General features: G+C 38.4%; 1 protein-coding gene across 7 annotated transcripts in view; it reads right to left on the bottom strand.

Moving 5' to 3' along the window:
* The window catches only part of LPIN1 (lipin 1), a 141,233-nt gene that overhangs the window by 55,110 nt on the left and 64,573 nt on the right, over nt 1-21,550 (bottom strand). The window contains exon 1 of one of the 7 annotated variants that reach the window (XR_009154647.1): nt 8,708-8,796. The exons of 5 other annotated variants lie outside the window; for them this stretch is intronic. The gene's annotated coding sequence lies outside the window, so the exon portion shown is untranslated. Of the gene's footprint in view, nt 1-6,767; nt 6,963-8,707; nt 8,797-21,550 lie in introns of those variants that run through there. One more of the 7 variants, XR_009154645.1, reaches the window with a different exon arrangement.

Here is a 21,550-nt window from a genome sequence, read left to right as displayed (position 1 = left end):
GTTGGCATGCATCTGAATCTTGACCATGTAACTGTGGGGACGCTGCAATGATTGTAAGGCAAGGACAACGACAATCGTAAATCATTATTTTTCAGTGTCACTGTAATTTCGAAGAGTTGCCAAACAAATAGTTGTAAGTTGAGGACTACCTGTATCCCCGTCTCACTGGCAACTGATTAAAGAGATTACAGCATTTTCAACATGACTAATCCCATATAACAAATGATGCCCACACAGGAACCAGAAAGGAGAGGAGGAGGTATTCTACAATAGATTAATTCTCAAATGGGCAGGGTTGGACACTGAAATTATAAATAGATAAACATCTTGGCATATCATCTCCTGTATTCCTCCACTTTTCATGGTATGGCTAGGATGTCCTAATAAATCCACCTTAGGGAAACCTGGCACAGATTTAGCCTTGTGGGCAGAAGCAAGAGTGGTCATCTGGGCCCACCTTTGATTTCCTTTCTCAGTTTTCTTTCCACAAAATCAATACTGCTTGCATTATTGATTAGGAAGTGCTATACAACCTATGAAATGGCATTTTCCCATAGGCTTTTCTTTGCCAACCAATGACAAACCATAAAGCTATTAAGCAGAGAAAAGATGTGCAGAAGAGAGGACAGCATTTCATTTTGGTCACAAGCTAGATAATTATTTTCAAAACAATGATTTAAAGAATCCTCAACTGAATAATTCAACTTACAGAGTTGAAAACAGGTTATTAGAAAAGTGGGTATCTCTAGTGGGTATCAATATTAAAATGTGTCAAATAGACCACAAGCATGACTTTGTCTTCAATATTTGAGTACAATATGAAAAGCGAGAGCCTTCTTGATACTATATTGAACTCCTACAGTTCTTCTAATTTAATAAACTGAAAACCAACTGAATACAATTTCAGTTTCATTTTCAGAATTCTCTTTTATGGCTTCCCACTTTCTCACATTTAAGAAGAAACCTCATAGGGTAATTAGAAAAAGATTACAAAACTTATCTACAAAGATAAGTTCCTGAATCTAACCACTGCCTTCAAATTAGCTTATATTTTTATTTACAAATCTAACGTAATCTAAATAAAACGCACTAACAGCTAAACAAACAGAACCTCTTAAATGAAATTGCACAACAAGACTAAAAAGACATCAAAAGAAAAGGCCTTGCTGTCAAAAATGAAGATTGTAACCAAGCTTTTGAGAAATCGATTTCCACAGTATACAACTAAATAAAATATGCTACTCATTTCAAAGAATTGCAGTGGGATAAAAAGTAAAGCTGCTTTTGAAAAGTGCAAGAGGAAATCAGGCAGATACTATGTTAGAAAATGCACGAATCTACTTTGCAAAACTGCTAATTCTCATTTAGTAAAGAAATCAAACTCTTTTCTAACCACTGTATTGTATTATTCACAGAAATGGCAGCATATATTAGTCTCATACAGAAGCCTATTGTTTAATATCCTGCTTAGCAAATCATTTAACTAAAACAGCACAGATTTGAATCTGCTGAAGATCTGCATGCATACAGATATATTTAGGTAGTGCTAGATTTATGACTGGTTGCTTAATGACTGTTTGCTTAACGCCAATTCCAAATTACAATTGACATCTCCAGAGCTACCTAAACATGTTTTCAGAATTATGACAGCAACATACTGCCCAGGATCATGTGATCACATTTTGGGCAACTGGCTCATTTTGCAGACCTTTGCAGCATCCTACAGTCATGACCTACAATTTTTCCCGGTTTCCAGTGTTTACTTCTGGTTTTTGACACACACACACACAAAAAAAAGACCCATTGGAAAAATGGATTCACTTAATGACTGCAGTGTTTGCTTACCAGGCTCGAGGTTGACTACGCCTTCCATCCTTCTGAAGACAGTAAAATGAGGACCCAGATTGTTGGGGGCAATTTGCTGACTCTGTAAACTGCTTAGAGAAGGCTGTAAAGCACTGTGAAGCGGTATATAAGTCTAAGTGCTATTGCTCTTGCTAATAACCATCTTAAGAACAATTGTAATTTTGAATCCGGTAACATAATGCCTCGATTTACAACCACAATGGTTTGCAATCCTAATTCCATACTCAATTACGGTTGTGCGTTGAAGGTCATTTCTCCCCGCCCCAAAAAATGTCCTACTTTTCATATATTATGTGGCAGCAAACTGCAGTTTATAAAGGCCCAAAAACAATTCCTCTCTATATTTATCTACTGGTACAGATGACTGTTCACTGTCATACCTAGACTTGCAAACCATGTTTATAATTCTGGTTCTAATGCACTATAATTTAATAGATACCATGTAATGGAAAGCAATGAGTGGGTATGAAAAAGTTCATGTATTCTTTTCTTTTCTTTTTCCTTTATCTTATAAAATTCCCAAAGTATATTTATTCAATTTGATTTATATCTTACTTTTATTTTGTACAACTCAAACTATCATGCATAATGCTCCCCCTTAATTTCCTCTCAACAACAACTGAGCATGTGAACTAAATTGAAAGAAAGTAATAGACCCAAAATAGTCCGTGTCTAAGGGACAACTAGAACTTGCACCCTCCCAGTTTCTACTCTAGTATATCAACTGCCAAACTGGGTAAAAAGAAAAAAAATTAGGAGGCACGAAAGTATTATCCCAAACTTTTTACTACTGAAAAGTGATCTAGATTCTTTCGTTTTACAAGAGGGGGAGGGAGGAACCTTTAACCTCATTGTTTTAAATTTTAAAGAATGAACAGGGAAACTGCTTAATGGAGAAACATCAGCCTGATTCTTCCTTAAGGGAATAACAGCAATGTTTATTGACCTTCTCGCCCACAATCACAAATTAGGATTATTAAATCAACATTGAACCTATTAGAATCAGAATCTTGATTCAGAAAAGTAATCCAGTTCAATAATTCAAAATAAAATAGTTTGGTGCAAACTATTAGATCTTCTGTTCAATCCTGTTTTCTCAAAGTCAAATTAGAAAAACTCATTTCTGCACATGTACAGAAGCATGAAAATCATGCGGATTAGAGATCTAATCAAAATGTTTTCAACTTGAATGCCCAAACTGAAGCTTCACACAGCTATAAAAACAACCCTGCCTCTTTCAGGTCCAAAAACGTAGCCTTAGTTATGCAAAAGTAAACCATTAATTTTCTCAAAGCCAAGGATGCAAGGCACATGCCTACGCAGAATTAGAGGATCAGGTTGTCCTCAATTTACAACAGTTTGTTTAGTGACCGTTCAAAGTTACAATGGCATGGAAAAATGTGACTTATGACGTTTTTCAAAGTTATCCCTTTTGCAGCATCCTCATGATCATGTGATCAAAATTCAGACACCTGGCAACTCGTTCATATTTATGACTGTTGCTGTGTCCCAAGGTCATGTGATCCCCTTTTGCAACCTTCTGACAAGCAAAGTCAATGGGGAAGCCAGATTCACTTAACAACTGGGTTAATAACTTATCAACTGCAATATTTCACTTAACAACTGTGGCAAGAAAGGTCGTAAAATTCACTTAACAAACGTCTCACTTAACAAGAGGTTTTGGCCTCACTTGTAGTCATTAAGTCAAGGACTGCCTGTATTATTATAAGTAGAAAGGCCATTCATTTCTATCTTTTGTGGCACAGGAAAGAGCCAAGGTAGCACATTGGTTACAGTGCAGTACTGCAGGCTAATTCATCTGACTGCTAGCTGCAGTTCAGCAGTTCAAATCTCAGAGGTTCAAGGTTGACTCAGCCTTCCATCCTTCCGAGGTGGGTAAAATGAGGACCCTAATTGTTGGGGGCAATATGTGACTTTGTAAACCACGTAGAGAGGACTGTAAAAGCACTATGAAGTAATATATAAGTCTAAGTGCTATTGCTATTGCTATTGTACTCTTGGGGGAGGGGGCCCCAAACCTAATTCTTATATAAGAATAAATACTATTTGGGGTGTGGGGAAGTAGAGCACTAGTTGTCTTCAGTCTAGTTTCTAGCTTTGACCATCTAGGAATTCATCCCTTTTTATTGCTGAGTCAATATCCTTTTAACTACCATGACCACCAAGCTCTGGACAAGGAGATAAGCCTTGTCTTAAAAAAAGCATAACTCATGGAATAACCACCAAGAAGAAACTCTTCACGCCCTTGTCCTTTGCTCTGTCTTTTACTACATCCACTTTTCTAACATCTTTGATCAGTATAAATAAGCACCCATATGTTTCTACAGTATACTCATCCATGGGAAGAAGGGCCATTTCACTGTTATACAGCTTTAAAAGTTCAGCACCAAGGAAGTCAGGTTTTTCCAGCATGGTCTAAAGATAACCCTCAGCAGAAAATCGAAGGATCCCCAGAGTTTATGGCATAGAATAGCTTTGAGAATAACTGAACATTTCTGCTACACCAATGTACTGTTAGCAAAAAGTTTTGATCACTTCTGTATTGACTCACTTTTTTAAACTAACATAACCTACCAAACCAGAACAGCCTTGTTAAATACTTAATCTTTTTTTATGGAAGAAAAGCAAATGCTAATGTGTACAGGCGTACTTGGGACTGCTATCATTATAAATTCCCCTAACTGCTTCTAATGGGTTTGGAAAAATATTTTGTCCTGTTTAATTGCACAAAGAAGGCTTAAAAATCAAGGGTCCCAAAACCAGAAGTGTTGCAAATGCACTGAAAGTGGAAATTCAACACAGAGCCCATTGTTGTTGATAAAAATGTCTGCAGGAATGCTTTAAAAGTCCACCCAGTGAACTAGCTATGAGAATCTCCATTTAGAATATAAATTTACCTTCTGGGTCTGAAAGCACTTTGCAAAAATGATGGCTAGGTTTCAGGCTTGACCTGAATCATTCCGCTGATGTTGATGAAATCAAATGTAAACCATGACTGAATCATAGCTATTGAGAGAGTGAATGACTGCATCTCATCACATCTCATCTAGAATTATGCTGTTCACACAATCAATCAGCCAGATATTTAGACTACATTTGACATTTTTATTCACTTATGAACACCTTCCCAAGAACTTGGGATAGGGAGATGTAATTTTTATTAGTAGTAGTAGTATTTTAGACAAATACATGTTTTGTAACTATCTCCAATCAGATGCCCTCCAATTATGTATTTGGAGACTATAGTTCCTAAAAAATCCCATCCAGCAAGCCATTTTGAAATCCCAAAACCACTTACGGGCTTTGACTTGTGTTTGACTTCCCACTTGGAGGGAAGGCTTGTGTGGCCCAACTGCACAGAATTTTAAAAAGCTCTGAATTTTAGGTTCAAAATGTGCTTTCATATTAAGGCAATAACTGAATGCATGCTTTTTTTAACCTTAAATTTAATGGAATTACTTGCCATCATAAAAGAAACATGAACTGTGTGAATGCCATGTAGTTTTGAGTACAAAACTCTTTATACTTAAATCTAATAACTAGTGGTATGTATTTCGATTATGCTATATCCTATATTTCATTCAAGGGCAACATATATAATACTTCCCCTTTAATCCAAATAGTAACAAAACTATTACAAAAGTTATAGACCAATATCCAGTGTGTTTTGTGACTGAGCAGAGATATGAAACTCGCAGTAAAATCAAGAACACCATATGAGGGCTTTAAAATGCAAAAAACACACATACATATCATAATGTAGAGGCTTCAATTCAAATAACATTGCATGACTTATTCTACCACAGGCGTATAATCAAGGTGAATTTAGAGAAATACATAGTATTTTAATACAATTTCAATTATCCTGAGAATTTCCCTAAACAAAGGAGATTATTCCAATGAAAGAAAATACACCTTTTGAAAAACGCTATACATTTTACAGGCAGAATTCTACTACATTTAATGTTTCCCTGTTGAAATTGCTGGAACAGTTTTAGCTCACACCCATTCTATCTGGCTGTATACCAAAAATGCGAACAACAATTCCTTAGGTAGAGGCTAAAATGTTTTTAATTGTGCTTTCTCTTCCATGCCAATAAAGCCTGGTTCCCCCACAGGAGAGTATTAGGCAATTGAAACATTATTTAAAATGTTAATTGATGTAAATATGTCATTGGGAGATACAGAACTCACTGTCACCAATTGAGCTATTGACACAATCTACATACATCTAGCAGTATCAAAGGACCATTTCCCATCACACATTAAGCAACTGTGCAATCAAACAAAAAATACTACATGCACGGATGCAGAAGATCCAAGAAAAGTTCAACTCCCTCCAAAACATCTAAATAAAGCATCCAGAACAGCTATCATTTCTTGTCACCTTGAGAAACCAGTCAAGTGCTTTCTTCTTATCTCAAAACAGCTCTTACAGACAAAAAGGAGTACATATAACTCCACCACAGGCCCGCAAACCTTTTCCTTTTGTTACCACCTAGGCCCAGCTATCACAACCTTTGCTGCCTATGTTCCCCACAATATGCTTCTTAAATCAACTAGAGAATTCCGGAAAAAGATACGATTCTCCACCCTCTCTGTGTAACCGGCTATCATTAAAACACAGCTTATCTTTGGATCCGTATGGTGGCAGCAAGGGACAGAAAGGGGATCCCAGAGGCTCAGTGTTTTTCTAGAAAGTATATGAAACACATATCCAGGTTAAACACAAAAAGCCATAACAAAGCTATACTCCTGCCTTAAGATAAACACTGTAAGCATCTTAAGCCGAGAGGGAAAAATTCAGCAATCTCTGACTTCTTTGACATTCCATCTCCACTATGACCTGCTGCCCAATCAGGTTTCCAGCTATTTCGTACCTTGCGTGATTTCTCTTCTCCACGGTAGAACTCATCTGCAATTTTTCCCAGGGAAGCAAAAAAGCAGCTGTCTCTCCCGCGGCTATCTTACTCCAGAGCAATGAATGACTGCAGAGCAGGCTATAGCAAAGGAGGCACGGTAGCTCAGGGCCAACGCTGCGCTTGCTTCTGTGTCTACAGAGGCTACTGCAGGGATGTCAATTCATCCCACATCACTGCTTGGGACCCGCCCTGGAGGAGGGAGCTAAGCAAAAACAGACAGGAGGCCAAAGGGGGGAATTAAGGGAAAATGACTCGAGCTGAGATTACAAAGGGAGGTACAGGATTAATGGTGGGGTCTCCTTTAGCTATTCCTGCCTCTCCGATTTGCTCTGCTCTGCAGATGTAGGTCAGAGCCACGAATCACTAAAGATGGATCGAGGGAAGTTACAAACGTCATTGGCTGCTGAGACAAGGGGGTGCAAATGTATGTCACTGGAGTTCTGTTAAAACCTGGAAAGTGGTCGTCTTATTCAAAATTAAGAGGGGCCAAAATCGCAGAGGTAATAAGATGGGGATTCATTCGTATGGTTGGTAAAGTTTATTTCAAGTAAAAGTAAAGTTTATTTCAAGTTTATTTCAATTCCAAGCAACTCAAGAATGCGTAGTAGCTAAAGTGCTGGACTAGAAACAAAGAGACTTTAGTTCTAGTCTTCCCTTAGGGATGAATGGTGGCTAGATGCCTTTGACCCGGTCACTCTCACTCAGTCCAGCCCACCTCCCAAAATTGTTCTTATGGGGAAAATAAGAAGTGGGAGCACTAGATATGCATAGCACTGGAACTGACAAAAAATAGAGGAGGGATAAACCACTAATAAAACAAATGTCAAGAATACATCCTTATTATTATGATTTGCAGCTCTGTGGAACTTATCACAGCTTGTTGGCATTTTTTTTCAGCTTCCCAATTAAGTCCCCAGGCCAATGACAGCCTCCCACTCAAGTATTAACCAGATCTAACTCCTCCTTAGCTTTCAGCCCTGTGGCGCTTTTTTCTGGAATACATAAATTGATTTTTCTGTATCTGGCTGGAAATCTTCAAGGTAACTTGATGAAATATGCACTCAAATGATGAAAAAGAGAAAGAATGTCTCCATGAATAGAACTTTTGCCACTGGTTGAACTGAATTAAGTTACACAAAGCGGCACCATACACCATTGTGAATGATTTGAACAATCTGGTCAGTCTCAAACAGTCACAAAATCAGCCCTGCACATTCAAATGCGATGGAGTAGAAATACCTGTTTCAGCATAAACACACACACACACTCACCTACACACACACAAATTAGCCCCTTCTGTACAATTCATACATACTGTAACACATGCATAACAACTGCCAAGTGTGATCAGGACAAAAATGCTTCGGGTTTTCCAAGATGCCAGGCAATTTTGTGCCTGGGAAGAAAAGAACACCCATTATTTCTAAACTACAGGGTGGTAACCTTGAGTACTAGGCTCAGATTTTATATATCTACAGACATATCCGTGTAATATTTCAGAATGTTATTCAATCAGAATGAAAATGTAATGTTATTTGGTTCTTCTTCCTCTTTTTTATCTATACCTAGCAACAGCAAAAAAGAAATTGTTAGTTTTAAATGCTGCTGGAAGAACACATTTCGCCAAAACAAGGCTTCCTGGGACAACATCGCAGGTCTTTAAAAAAAATTGTTTTTAAATATCCTTTTTAGAGCTCTTTCTTTGCACAACCCTTCTGAATACTGGCTAATCAATGTAGAGGCACAAACCCTGTCCCTGTATAAGCTGCACCCACCTAGGTCTGAGTTTATGCCAGTTTCGCTGTAACCCGCACCCACCTAATTCGCAGAGGACGCTCTGCAAAAGGCGAACGGCTCTAAAGAGGAATGGGCAAGGCGAAAGGAGGGAGAGGAGCTACCTGATTTTAATTCGGCGGGTCCCGTTCGGCCGTCGGGATCCCCCCCTCGGCAGGGCCCTTTGCTTTTGAAGTTGCTCTGCGCTTGGCCGTTGCATTGTGACACAGCGCCAGGAGGAGGAGAACTGAGGTGATCCCTCCGGCCAATCAGAGGGCCCGCCTGGCCTCAGCCGAACACCCAGCTTGGCAGGAGGGAGGCGGGTCGGCGAAACGTGAGTATTTGGGTGGCGCTTTTGGAATGTTGTTTGCCGGAGCCTTTCGGGCACGTGTCGTGTAAACACCATTAACCGGAGGCCGGCGTGAAAAAACATCGCTGGGATCGTCAGAGGCGCTGGCTTAATGGGCAGGCGCGGAACCCGGAGGATTTTATATATAAAATAAATAAAATATAAAATATATATAAAGAAAAGGAATTATATATACTTCCAATCTTACACGGGAAAAGACCCGAACATACCAAAACCTGCATACATATACCCATGAAAACCTATGAAAACAAAGAAAAAGATATATATATGTGATATATATATATATATATATATTAAATATAAATATATAAATATAGAGGAAAAAAAGAAAACTGCCATACCTTTAAAAAAAATAGCAAATGAATTCCTCCATCCTGCCCGGGGGGTAGGCTTCTCTGCATTTTCAGTTTAATAAAGGCTGATTATTCCCGGGTGAGAGTAGGGAGATCTGCCTTGTTGAACTCGATCTTTTATACTCTTTAGCCTCTAATAAAACACGTCTACAGACTCTGCAGTTTTGTATCAGGATTTTTCAACGTTTTGTAGAAGTGCACCAAATTTGGGCGGAAGAAATGTTGTGGATCTGTGGGTTGTTGTGTTTTTTTTGGTTTGTTTGTTGTTGTTTTTTTTGAAGAAGAGACTGGACGGTCACTTATCTGAAATGATACAGGATTCCTGCTTGAGCAGGGGGCTGGACTAGAAGACCTCCAAGGTCCCTTCCAGCTCTATTCTGAGTGTAATTGATTGGTAATTTTAACAAGGCTTCTCTTCCGGCCGAGGGGTGAAAACCCTGGTACTGTTTGCTTGAGCAATCGCTCTCTTTAGTCTGATGTAAAAAAGGAAGTAACTCAAAGGTCCTTTTTCGATGGTCTGGCATCAGATACTCCTAGAAAACTAACCTTAGTCGAAGAAGTCATTTTAGACAAACTGGTTGGTTAGTACCTTAAGTGATAAAAACGAATGCCCGAACATCTCTAGGTCGAAAGCAAGATGAAAAAAAAAGTTGCTCTTAATATATTAGACAACAACTGGGTGGATTATAAAAGAAAGCAATTCTCTCTTATAAATTTATGAATTGCCTGTTTCACAAAGTTTTGTTCAGAAAAGTTCTGTGTTTCACAACAGGGAAAAAATAGCTGCCTTTTAGGACACTCCCATGTATATAATCCACTCTTGAAAAATTGGCAGGAGTAATTTATTAACACCCATCTATCAAAAAAAACAACAACTCTGGGTCATGAACAAAGGTCCCTGACACAATCTCATTTGTTCCCTATGCCATGCATCTGGCAAACTCGCAAGATTAATTTCTCTCACCGTGTACATGTATACATCTGAATTAGACTGTGTTGTTTCTCTATATCATAACATGTGGGGTATATGCATAATTTTGTATTTATTTATTTATTTTGTTATGTTTATGTAGTGTATATTAGAGGTGGAGACCCTTTGAGGACTGTGTGCAACAAAATTTCATTTTAATGTATGCTGATTAGTGTACATTCAAAGTGACAATAAAGTTATTCTAAGTCTAAGTCATTCTCAGTCTGTGGGACACACCCACACCCGAGCCTCTGTGCCCCAGTGCCTAAGGGAAGTTTTTTTATCTGCACGTACAATCAATAATTACTGATTTTTCCTGCTGTAAAAATCATGGCCTTTCTAAATGATTCACTGGTTTTATATGTCCTTACTACATGAGACCATTCTTGTCAATCTTGACAGGCTAGAAGCTTCCTAAGATAGCGAGTGTCTGTCTCAGACCTGCTGCAAGAATCTGATTCAAGTTCATAATGACTAATTCCCAGTGAGAGGTCATACTGGCCAAGCAGATGGAAACTGAAGTCCATCAAAACCTGCAGGACCACTGGTTTTAGAGGAAACTGGACTTTCTTGTTTTTCTTTGAAGTTTCTCTTCTCATCCAAGAAACTTCTTCAACTCTGAAGCTTCTTGGATAAGAAGTGAAACGTCTTCAAAGAAAAACAAGGAAGTCCAGTTGCCTCCTGAAAAAGGACTTTTGGGACAACCATGACCCGGATGATTGAGAATCTCCAAAGATGCGGAGTTTTGGTCTCTTCCACATTTGAGGTTTCATAGAATATTTCAGCCTTCACAGTAGAGAGAGTAAGTTTTCACTTACTATCAACCACAATCCTTACACTTCCTAATTCCAGCCTACAGTTTAAAAATTTGAATATCCTGAAAACATGATCCTGAGATAACATTCTATGCATGCTTATTTAGTTTAAGGTCTATACATGCACTTTAATTCAGGGGTCTCCAACCTTGGTCCCTTTAAGACTTGAGACTTCAACTCCCAGAGTTCCTCAGCTTTGCTGGCTGAGGGACTCTGGGAGTTGAAGTCCACGAGTCTTAAAGGGATCAAGGTTGGAGACCCCTGCTTTAATTTAAGCATCACTCTGACCACCCAGAATTCATGTTTACTTAATTGCCAAAAATATCCATTAAGCCTTGAATACATTAATACATTTTAGTAAGCATAACTCCAATTTAAAATTTTACTTCTCAAGGTGAATTAGGATTAGTGAATATAATCTCGCCCCAAGTTACAGTTCTAGATCTATAGATTTGATGTAGCTCTGGTCACATGTTTTGCATAGTTCCTGCTGTCAACTCAGGAAAGTGGTTTCTTAATCTGATTCTTCCTGTTATTGATGGATTGCAGCAGCAGAAGAAGAAACAAGTGAAAAAGCAACAAAACCTATTACTGGCATGTTATTGCAGGAAGAGAATGGCCATAAAAAAGAAATCAGGATCTTAAGTAACTTCCTCCTAAGGTTCTGGGAATATTCATTCTCAAACATTTGAGTTTTAGAACCTTTAGCAATTCAGCACTTATAGCATGCATCATAACATTTTGTACAGGCAGTCCTCGACTTACAAACATTCATTTAGTGACCATTTGAAGTTACAGCAGCATTGAAAAAAAGTGATGGGTTTTCACACTTGTGACCATTGCAGCAACCCCATGACCACGAAAGAAAAATTCAGGCACTTGGCAACAGGCATTATGACAGTTGCACTGTCCCGGGGTCATGTGATCACCATTTATAATCTTGCCAGCCAGCAAAGTCAATGGGAGAAGCCTAATTCACTTAATGACTGCATGGTTCTCTTAACAACTGCAATATAACAATTGTAACCCAAAAAAATAGTAAAATGGATCAAAACTCTCTTAACAATGGAAAATTCAGGCTCGCTTGTGGTCGTAGGTCAAGGACTACCTGTATAACAATTTTCACATATAGGGTTTTAAAAAGCAACCTTTTCAATACATTGAAATGCATAGTCAGCCTTAGCTAAACAGGATGCAAATGCACATAGTTCTTTGCCCTTTCGTAATTGACCTATCCAATTTCACTTGCAAATCATTTAAATCCAGAAAACAAATTCGGTTTCCCACATATTTCCCAAAGCTATCTTGATTTGTTTATTATAAAAATCAAAGAGGACGTATAAACATATTTAAATATAGTGGCGCTCTCGCCTGATTCCTTAGATGGGAATCTTAAGAAATGGTAGGTAGTCTTTAGTCCATATTTTCTTGAAGTATTAAGTTCTTCCTGGAATTCCTACTGCAGACTGGTTAATTGGTTGGGCTTGTCTTTATTTAAAATCATGATGTGTGTGTGTGTCAGTAGTGGTTTTCACTTACCTTTGCTATCGGTTCAGAACTGGGAGCATGTGCGCGTGCTTGCTTCATACTCATGGGGTGTTTTTGCACATGCTCAGAGTGTCCATAATGACGTCCAGACAGGTGGGCGGAGCCTCCTGCCGCCGCTTCTACCAGTTCACCCGAACCAGGGCGAACTGGTAGAAACCCACCACTGGTGTGTTATGTGTGTATTAGTGACTCCTCAAGTTATCTACTGAAGTTTTTTCCATTTCTTTTCAAATAGGTAACGTTCTTCCCTTGGTTCCCACATATTTAATTTAATATTTAAATTAATAATTTAAATTTAAATAAATTATTTAATTTAATATTAATTAAATTAAATAAATTAAATAAATTAAATTAAATATTATTATTATTAAATAATAATATTTAATAATTTAGAACTCAACCGCCTTCAACATGACCTGAGTTTAACTCATAGAATCATCTGTTACAATGTCCTTCCTGTTGAAGACTACCTCAGCTTCAGTCACAACAATACACGAGCACACAATAGATTTAAGCTTAATGTGAACCGCTCCAATCTTGATTGCAGAAAATTTGACTTCAGTAACAGAGTTGTTAATGCCTGGAATGCACTACCAGACTCTGTGGTCTCTTCCCAAAATCCCCAAAGCTTTAACCAAAGACTATCTACTGTTGATCTCACCCCATTCCTAAGAGGTCTGTAAGGGGCTTGCATAAGAGGATCAACGTGCCTACCGTTCCTGTCCTAATATTCCCTTTGATTGTATCCAATTTCGCATAGTTATTACATACTTATGCTTATATATATGCTTATACATCGTATGGTTATTTCATGCTTATGCTTATATATACTGTTGTGATAAATAAATAAAATAAAATAAAATATTTCTCCTTAAATCACAAGAAATGCATTTCTTCCCCCAGTCCTGACTTCCTATGTTTTGGTAAAACTCTGTCATTCCCAGGTAGACTCTGATAATTTCAAAAGTATTGAATTACAAGAGGACAAGAAAAGAAGAACAAAAAAACAATGGTTTGGTTGGATGGACTCGATTTTAACTCCTGCTCCAGTTAAAGGGTAGAGAAATTATCAAGTAAGAATAGCTAAAGGATTGAGAGTAAGAGATTGCATTTCGGTAGTTAGCTCTTTGCTTCCTCAAAAGGTGACAAATTGCCAGGGTAATGTTACAGGGTTTAGTTTCCTTCGAATGAGTCAGCACTGATGATTTACAGTAACCTTTTCATATGAGTTTTATTTATAGATGCAGAGGTCAGTGAAAAGAAGCAAACAACAACAGGCAGCAGAGTTGCTTTTCTGACAACAGACTTTTGAAAACCTCCTGTGTCAGTCGTGTACAACCTAAGCCACAGCTTGGTTGGGGTTTTCGCCCACACCTTGACAAATTAAAATGACCAAATTGGTCCAAACTATTCCACTCCTTCACCCTGATCAGTGGCTGTCACTGCCTGAAGACCAGGATGTTCCCAGTTACCAAGGATTCAGGCTGTCCTTTTGGCAAGCTCGTCCTCGCTCGGTTGCTCCATTCTAGCATTTTACCGGTTTGGTCAAGTGGTAAAAGCACCAGGCTAGAAACCAGGAGACTGCAAGTTCCAGTCCCACCTTAAGTAGGAAAGCTGATTGGGTGACCTGGGGCCAACCACTCTGCCTCAGCTCACCTACTTCACAAGGCTGCTGTTTTTGGGGAAAATAGGAGGAGGAAGAAATATTAGGTATGTTCGTATGTTGAGTTATTTATAAAAACAAGAAAGGCAAGATATAAAATAAGATAGGAATGGAATAGAATAGAATAGAATAGAATAGAATAGAATAGAATAGAATAGAATAGAATAGAATAGAATAGAATAGAATGTCCTGGACTTACAACACTTCATGTAGTGACTGTTCGAAGTTACAGCGGCACTGAAAAAAGTGACTTGTGACCATTTTTTACACTTATGACCACTGCAGCATCCTGATGGTCACGTGATCCAAATTCAGATGCTTGGCAACTGACTCATGATGATTGCAGTGTCGTGAGTCATATGATCACCCTTTGCGACCTTCTGACAAGCAAAATCAATGGGGAAGCTGGATCCACTTAACAGTTGTGTTACTAATTTAATACCTGCAGTGATTCACTTAACAACCGTGACAAGAAAGATTATAAAATGGAGCAAAGTTCACAGAAATTTTGGGCTCAATTTTGGTCATAAGTTGAAGACTACCTATAGAACAGAACAGAACAGAACAGAACAGAACAGAACAGAACAGAACAGAACAGAACAGAACAGAACAGAATAGAATAGAATAGAATAATAGAGTTGGAAGGGACCTTGGAGTTCTTCTAGTCCAACCCACTGCTCAAGCAGGAGCCCCTCTAACATTTCAGAAAAATGGTTTTTCAGTCTGTTTTTGAAAGCTGCTTTCAAATTGGCTGGGGATAATGGACAGGCAAATCAGTGGTGGGATTCAGGCAGTTCACACCACTTCAGGAGAACCAGTTGTTAACTTTCTGAGCACTTTGGTGAACTGGTTGTTGGAAGAAATTATTAAGGCAGAGAACTGGTTGTTAAATTACCGTATTTTTCAGAGTATAAGATGCACCTTTTCCCCCCAAAAAAGAGGGTGAAAATCTGGGTGCGTCTTATACTCCGAATGTAGCCCTGCCCAGGTTCTCAAATGAAGGTTTCAGAGGCTGAAAAAAGCATCAGAAAAAAAGCTTCAGAAAAAAAGCCCCCAACAGAACTTCAGAAAAAAAGCCCCCAAACACTGCAATTTGACCGGGCCTGGGGGTACTTTCCCTCTTTGAGGTTTCCCAAGCTAGTTTTCCAGTGTGGCATTAACATGGGCTGGATGAGCATATGCACCAAGACAAATTCCTTGTGTGTCCAATCACACTTGGCCAATAAAATTCTATTCTATTCTATGATGGTCGGGGAGGTGTTATGCAATCAATTCTAAGGGGAGATTCCAGAAGTACTGGATATGAGGCCTTGTTTCTGAATTTGAGCTGATGGGATCAGAACAAACAGTTACTTACTGTATGTTAGAGTTTCCTGGCTGCATAGCAACCTCTCTACCTAAACTGCTTGAATCTGTGCCAAGATTGGTAGTGGGATTAATTCCCCAGCTTCTGGGGACTTCAATCAGCTATTCATGGGTCCCTTTGGGTAGTGAGGATGGGTGGCATAAATAAAACTGAAAGGCATCTGGTGAGTTCATGGTAACCATGATCCAAGTTATCTCTGGCCCAAACCACAGCCACACATTAGACTTTGTTTTTATCCAACAGCCAGACCAATGTGATATAGAGTTGGAAGAGGAGTGGTGTGGAATTACCATCAATCCCTTATAAACAGATAACCCCTTGCTGGTTTTGGAGGTAGGACTTCTGCAACTGCTCCAGAATGCGGAGGCATGGGTAGTTTTTAACATATATCACTATATCCTTATAACGCTTTTGCTTCATAAAATAGAATAGAATTCTTTATTAGCCAAGTGTGATTGGACACATAAGGAATTGGTCTCCGGTGCATACGCTTTCAGGGTACATACAAGCAACAAGTGATAAGTCATGATCATAAAATACAATCATAAAACACTCAATGATAGCCACAGGATACTAAATAATCAACATAAATCATAATGGGATACTAAATAAAAGCAACATAAATCATGAGATATAAAACAACAGTTAAAGTCATAAGAAGCTAGGAAATAGATAATAGGAACAATGAAAAGGGTAATACAGCCCTACTAGGTAGTTTGACATTCCAGGGCATAAGATAGTGTCATAGTAATTAGTTGTTAAGCAGAGTGATAGCACGGCGGGGAGACGGACTATCTTTGTGTCTGGTTGCTTTGGTGTGCAGTGCCAAAATAGGCCAACTTGGAGCAATTAAAAGTGCTGGTTGTCACCTATAAAGCTCTGCCTGGCAGGGGGGCACACTTCTAGTGGAACGGTCTTTCTCCCATAGTTTTTGCTCACCCCATCAAATCTAGCAAAGTTGGCATGTCCTGCATCCTCTCTATTAAACAATGGGATCTTGTTGAACCAAGGAGTTGGGTCTTCTCTGTAGCAATGCCTTGGGGAGCAGCATCCTCCCAGAGATCCAGATGACTCCATCCTGTTAAGCTCTGAAGATTTAGCTGTTTTTCCAGCCACTTGGGCTCACAGGTTACCTCTTGTTGTTGATGTGGTTTTATGATTGGTTTGTATTATCTACCTCGGGCAATATTTACAAACATTATTGTTTGTAAATATTGAAATTTTAATGTCTGTAGGCTGCCTAAAGGATGGTGAGAAATGGGCAGCCTTATAAATTAAATAAAGGAGTATTATACAAGTAATATGATTTACAACTAGTGGTGGGTTGCTCCCGGTTCAGTCCAGTTCTTGCAAACCGGTAGTAATGGCGGTGGGAGGCTCTGCCCACCCGTCCAGACGTCATGACGGACAATCTGTGCATGCGCAGATGTGCGCGCGCTCCATTGCAAACTGTTAGTACAGGTAAGTGGAACCCACCCCTGCTTACAACCATTCATTTAATAATTTTTTATTTATTTGCATTTATATCCCACCCTTCTCCGAAGACTCAGGGCGGCTTACACTGTGTTAAGCAATAGTCTTCATCCATTTGTATATTATATACAAAGTCAACTTATTGCCCCCAACAATCTGGGTCCTCATTTTACCTACCTTATAAAGGATGGAAGGCTGAGTCAACCTTGGGCCTGGTGGGACTTGAACTTGCAGTAATTGCAAGCAGCTGTGTTAATAACAGACTGTCTTAGTCTGTTGAGCCACCAGAGGCGGCTTAAAGTTATGATGGCGAGTGACTAATGACCTGTATTCGCACTTCCTACCCTCACAGTGCTCCCACAGTCTTGCGATCGTAATTGGGGCACTTGGCAACTGGCTCGCATTTATGACCAGTTGCAGAATTCTGAGGTCATATGATCACAATTAATGATCTTTTATACCAATTTCTGACAAAAAAATTGTAATAAAAATGCCCATTGGGTTCACTAAATAACTACTGTAAAAATTGTCATAAAATCAGATCCAATTTGACCTACAACTGCAGCAACTTACAACAGAAATTCTGGTCTCAGTTGTGGTCATAAATCAAGGACTGCCTGTACAATGGCAACAAATTATAGGGTTTGTTGAAACCACTATTCCATTTAGGTGCATATGGCTTTAATGACAGTGTATCAAATAAAAATGGTAGAAATAGAAATAAAAAAATTAAAAGGTGGTCATACAACCGTGGTACCAGCTACATGAGTCATAGTTTATGTCCTGATTCAGCATTGGCACATATTTCGCCTCCAACATTTCCTAAGACTGAAAATGCACCCAATGCCTTTAGTCAAGTACAGGTAAGAACAAAACTCAGTAATGTTCCCATATGTTTAGGGAGAATTTGTATGTGTGTGCCTTCAAGTCAGTTATTGACCCCTGACTAGTTCCTGCAGTTTTCTTGACAAAGTAGAATTAGGAGATTATATTATTAGATAGGCAAGTATTAGTCTCCAGCTATTCTGTTCTTCCTTTTTGTGTTAGGCCCTCATCAAAATTGACTTGGGGTTTGGCAGGCATGCAATGAGTAACCAAAATATTTCCTTGTTCGGTTTATAGAAATGTTTTACAGGTAGTTCTTGGTTAATTTATTTTATTTATTTTTATTTATTTATGTATTTGTCACAACAGTATATATAAGTATAAGCATGAAATAACTACAGTATACGATATATAAGCATATATATAAGCATAAGCATGAAATAACTATACGAATTGGATACAATCAAAGGGAACATTAGGACAGGACCGGTAGGCATGCTGATGCTCTTATGCACGCCCCTTACAGACCTCTTAGGAATGGGGTGAGGTCAATAGTAGACAGTTTTTGTTTAAAGCTTTGGGGATCTTGGGAAGAGACTACAAAGCCAGGTAGTGCATTCCAGGCATTAAGAACTCTGTTACTGAAGTCATATTTTCTGCAATCAAGATTGGAACGATTCACATTAAGCTTAAATCTATTGTGTTGTTGTGTATTGTTGCAATTGAAGCTGAAGTAGCTGAAGTAATGACAATTGGGATTGGAATTTCCATACCTAAGCTACACAGTAGTAAAACACAATGTTGTGCATCACTTAGCAACAGCTGATCTGAGACATCAGACTTCCATTGGTAAGCAAATGATCATGGGTTGTTAAGCAAGGAAGTCACCTGATCTCCACTTGAGACCTCCTGCTGGCTTCCCCACTGACTTTGCTTGTAAGAAGCCAGCAAAGAAGGCTATAAATGGTGACCATGTGACCGTGAAGCACTGCACTGGTTGGAATTTTGAGGACCAATCGTACCACTCCTTCAACACTGTCACAAGTTCAGATTGTCACTCAACGAGTGATTGTTAAGCCAGGGCCATTGTATTTTATGAGTGATGAAGCAATAGGGATTCATTATAATCCCACTTTCCAATTTAAAAAAATATTATTGAGAGCTGCTCAATATTCATGCTTAAAAAAACAAAACAAAACCAAGGCCCTTTATCTGGTTGCTCAATAAGAAAGGCTTGGTTAAATATATTATACTTTTTAAAAATGATTTGGCCAACCTATATCCATCAAAAGAGAGGTCCGCAATGTGCATATGGTTAATAAAATGCTGCAATATACTTCTAACTCTGGTTAAAACTGAAGTACCGTGAAATATTTTAACATTGGGAATTTATGGCAATTCCATTCAATAAGATTCTTCATAAGTCAAATCACATTCATTCTGTCATCTGCATATAGATTTGGGTTTTGATTTGTTTGTTTTCTTAGGTAAAAGGCATCCCACAACAGCAAAGAGAGGAAAGGAAAGGAAGGATTTCCAGAATATCTGCCAGGCAAAACTTTTTCCATCCTTTTTAAAGCCTTGAAGTTGACTTTGAGCTTCTAATAAGCCTTTCACCGAACATCAAAGTTATCACTTATAAACTGAAACATCATGATCAGAAGCATCAGTGCAATACCCAGGATCTAACCTTGTTAGATCAGACCTCTGTTCTGTTTTATTCAGTATACAGTAATTAATCTCTAAGAAAGAGCATGTAGGATCCTAATCAAAGCCTTGCTGCACTATACAGCAAAAAAAAAAAAAAAGGACCAACTCACGAAATTGATGATATACGCATCTACAACATTTCCTTCGGTTTCTATACTTGTTAATGTTTCTATACTTTAAAACCTGATAACATTGTTTTGATTAGAGCACATCTCCTGTATTTGTATTTGTGAAGTTCTGATACCAATTCATCCTAATCAGAAGATTCCCAGAGGTGGAACACCAATTAATTTGCACGGTAGATTATTACTTTCTGTCACTTGCATGTGATACTTGTTTTGCAAACAGCTAAATTATCCTTATGCTAAATAATAACATTAAGGCATGATGGAGAATAAGAAAGAGGAAGGAAGGGAAAGGAAGGGAAGGAAGGAAGGAAGGAAGGAAATATCTTCTCTCCAGTATATTATTCCATTAACATGGAGTTACATTTTATTTATAAAATTCATGTTTTCTAAATGATGACCTCAATTTTTATCAAATTCTTACAGTCTGTTGATTTTGGTCATGGAAGAAGTCTTATATAGAACAAACTTCCTTGCAGCTTTGCAAAGTTCTCCCATGAAGAGGTCATAATGTGTTGGAGCCCTGCTTGGATGCAATAGCACTTTTGTGTCGATCACCATTTTAATGTTTTATTATTGCTTATCCATTTATATATTGGGGTTTTTGTTCTGTTTATCAGGTCTTATTGAATTTTCTGCAAGCCATCTAAAGTCTGGCTGAGTTTTGTAGCCATACAAATCTTTTAAATCTATCCATATATACTACAGTATTAAACTCTTCTGTCTGTAACTTTAACTGGGCGAAAAGTGCATCAGAGGGCAAAACTTTTACAAACAAGGTGCTTCCAGGGGTGAAATCCAGTAGGTTCTGACAGGTTCTGGAGTACCGGCAGCAAAAATCTTTTTTTTTTCCGGGCAAAATTTTTTTATTTTCCATAATAATTCCCACAATTTGACCAGTGTACAATACAATCACTTATCCAACAATCAGTCCTATACTCAAATTATACTCAGTCAGGGCTGCTCGACTGCCACTCCCCCCTTTAATCCTTTCTTCCCTTCTCATCCTTCTTAAACTTCCCCCACCACCTTCTCCTCGCTTTCCTACTTCCCCTCCTCTTTCCCACTTCTCACTTCCATCCTTTCTAACCCTCTATCTTCCCCTCCTTCTTCTCCTCCTATCCTTTCTTCTCCTCCTTTCCTGCCTACCTACTTTCTTCCTTCTTTACTCCTCTTTCCTTACCCTTTCCCTTCCGGAATGGTTACTGAGCAGCCCCGACTTTACACCATTCCAACTTGTTTAATTCTACCATTATTCCTGTACAATGGCAATCAATTTATAATCTTCCCCTTCCCCCCCCCCCATTTCCCCCCTCTCTCCCGAGACTTCCCAGAACAGAATACAGGGTATAGTAACTAACAAACATAATCTAAAATATAACATCAAACATATTCCATTTCACACCATCACACTATCAATTCCCTTCTTTCTTAAACTCTAATACATAGCAATTCCTAACTTCACTGAAAAAGTAATTGGTATTTTTTAATCTGATACTTATTTTGAATATAATCAATCCACTTTCTCCATTCCAAAATATATTTTTCTTGTGTACAGTCTTTCAAGTAGGCAGAAATTTTGCCATTTCTGCTAAATTTGATACTTTACTAATCCATTCTCCAATTGTAGGTAAGTCTTCTTTCTTCCAATATTGTGCAATCAATAGTCTTGCAGCAGTTATTAAATTCAAAATCAGTTTTGTCACTATAACAGTGCAATCTGGAATTATTCCTAATAAAAAAACTGTGG

This window comes from Ahaetulla prasina, chromosome 1 (assembly GCF_028640845.1).
Source record: "Ahaetulla prasina isolate Xishuangbanna chromosome 1, ASM2864084v1, whole genome shotgun sequence".
Lineage (NCBI taxonomy): Eukaryota > Metazoa > Chordata > Lepidosauria > Squamata > Colubridae > Ahaetulla > Ahaetulla prasina.
Note: the sequence above shows the minus strand (reverse complement) of the source record. Positions and strands in the feature narration are given on the sequence as shown.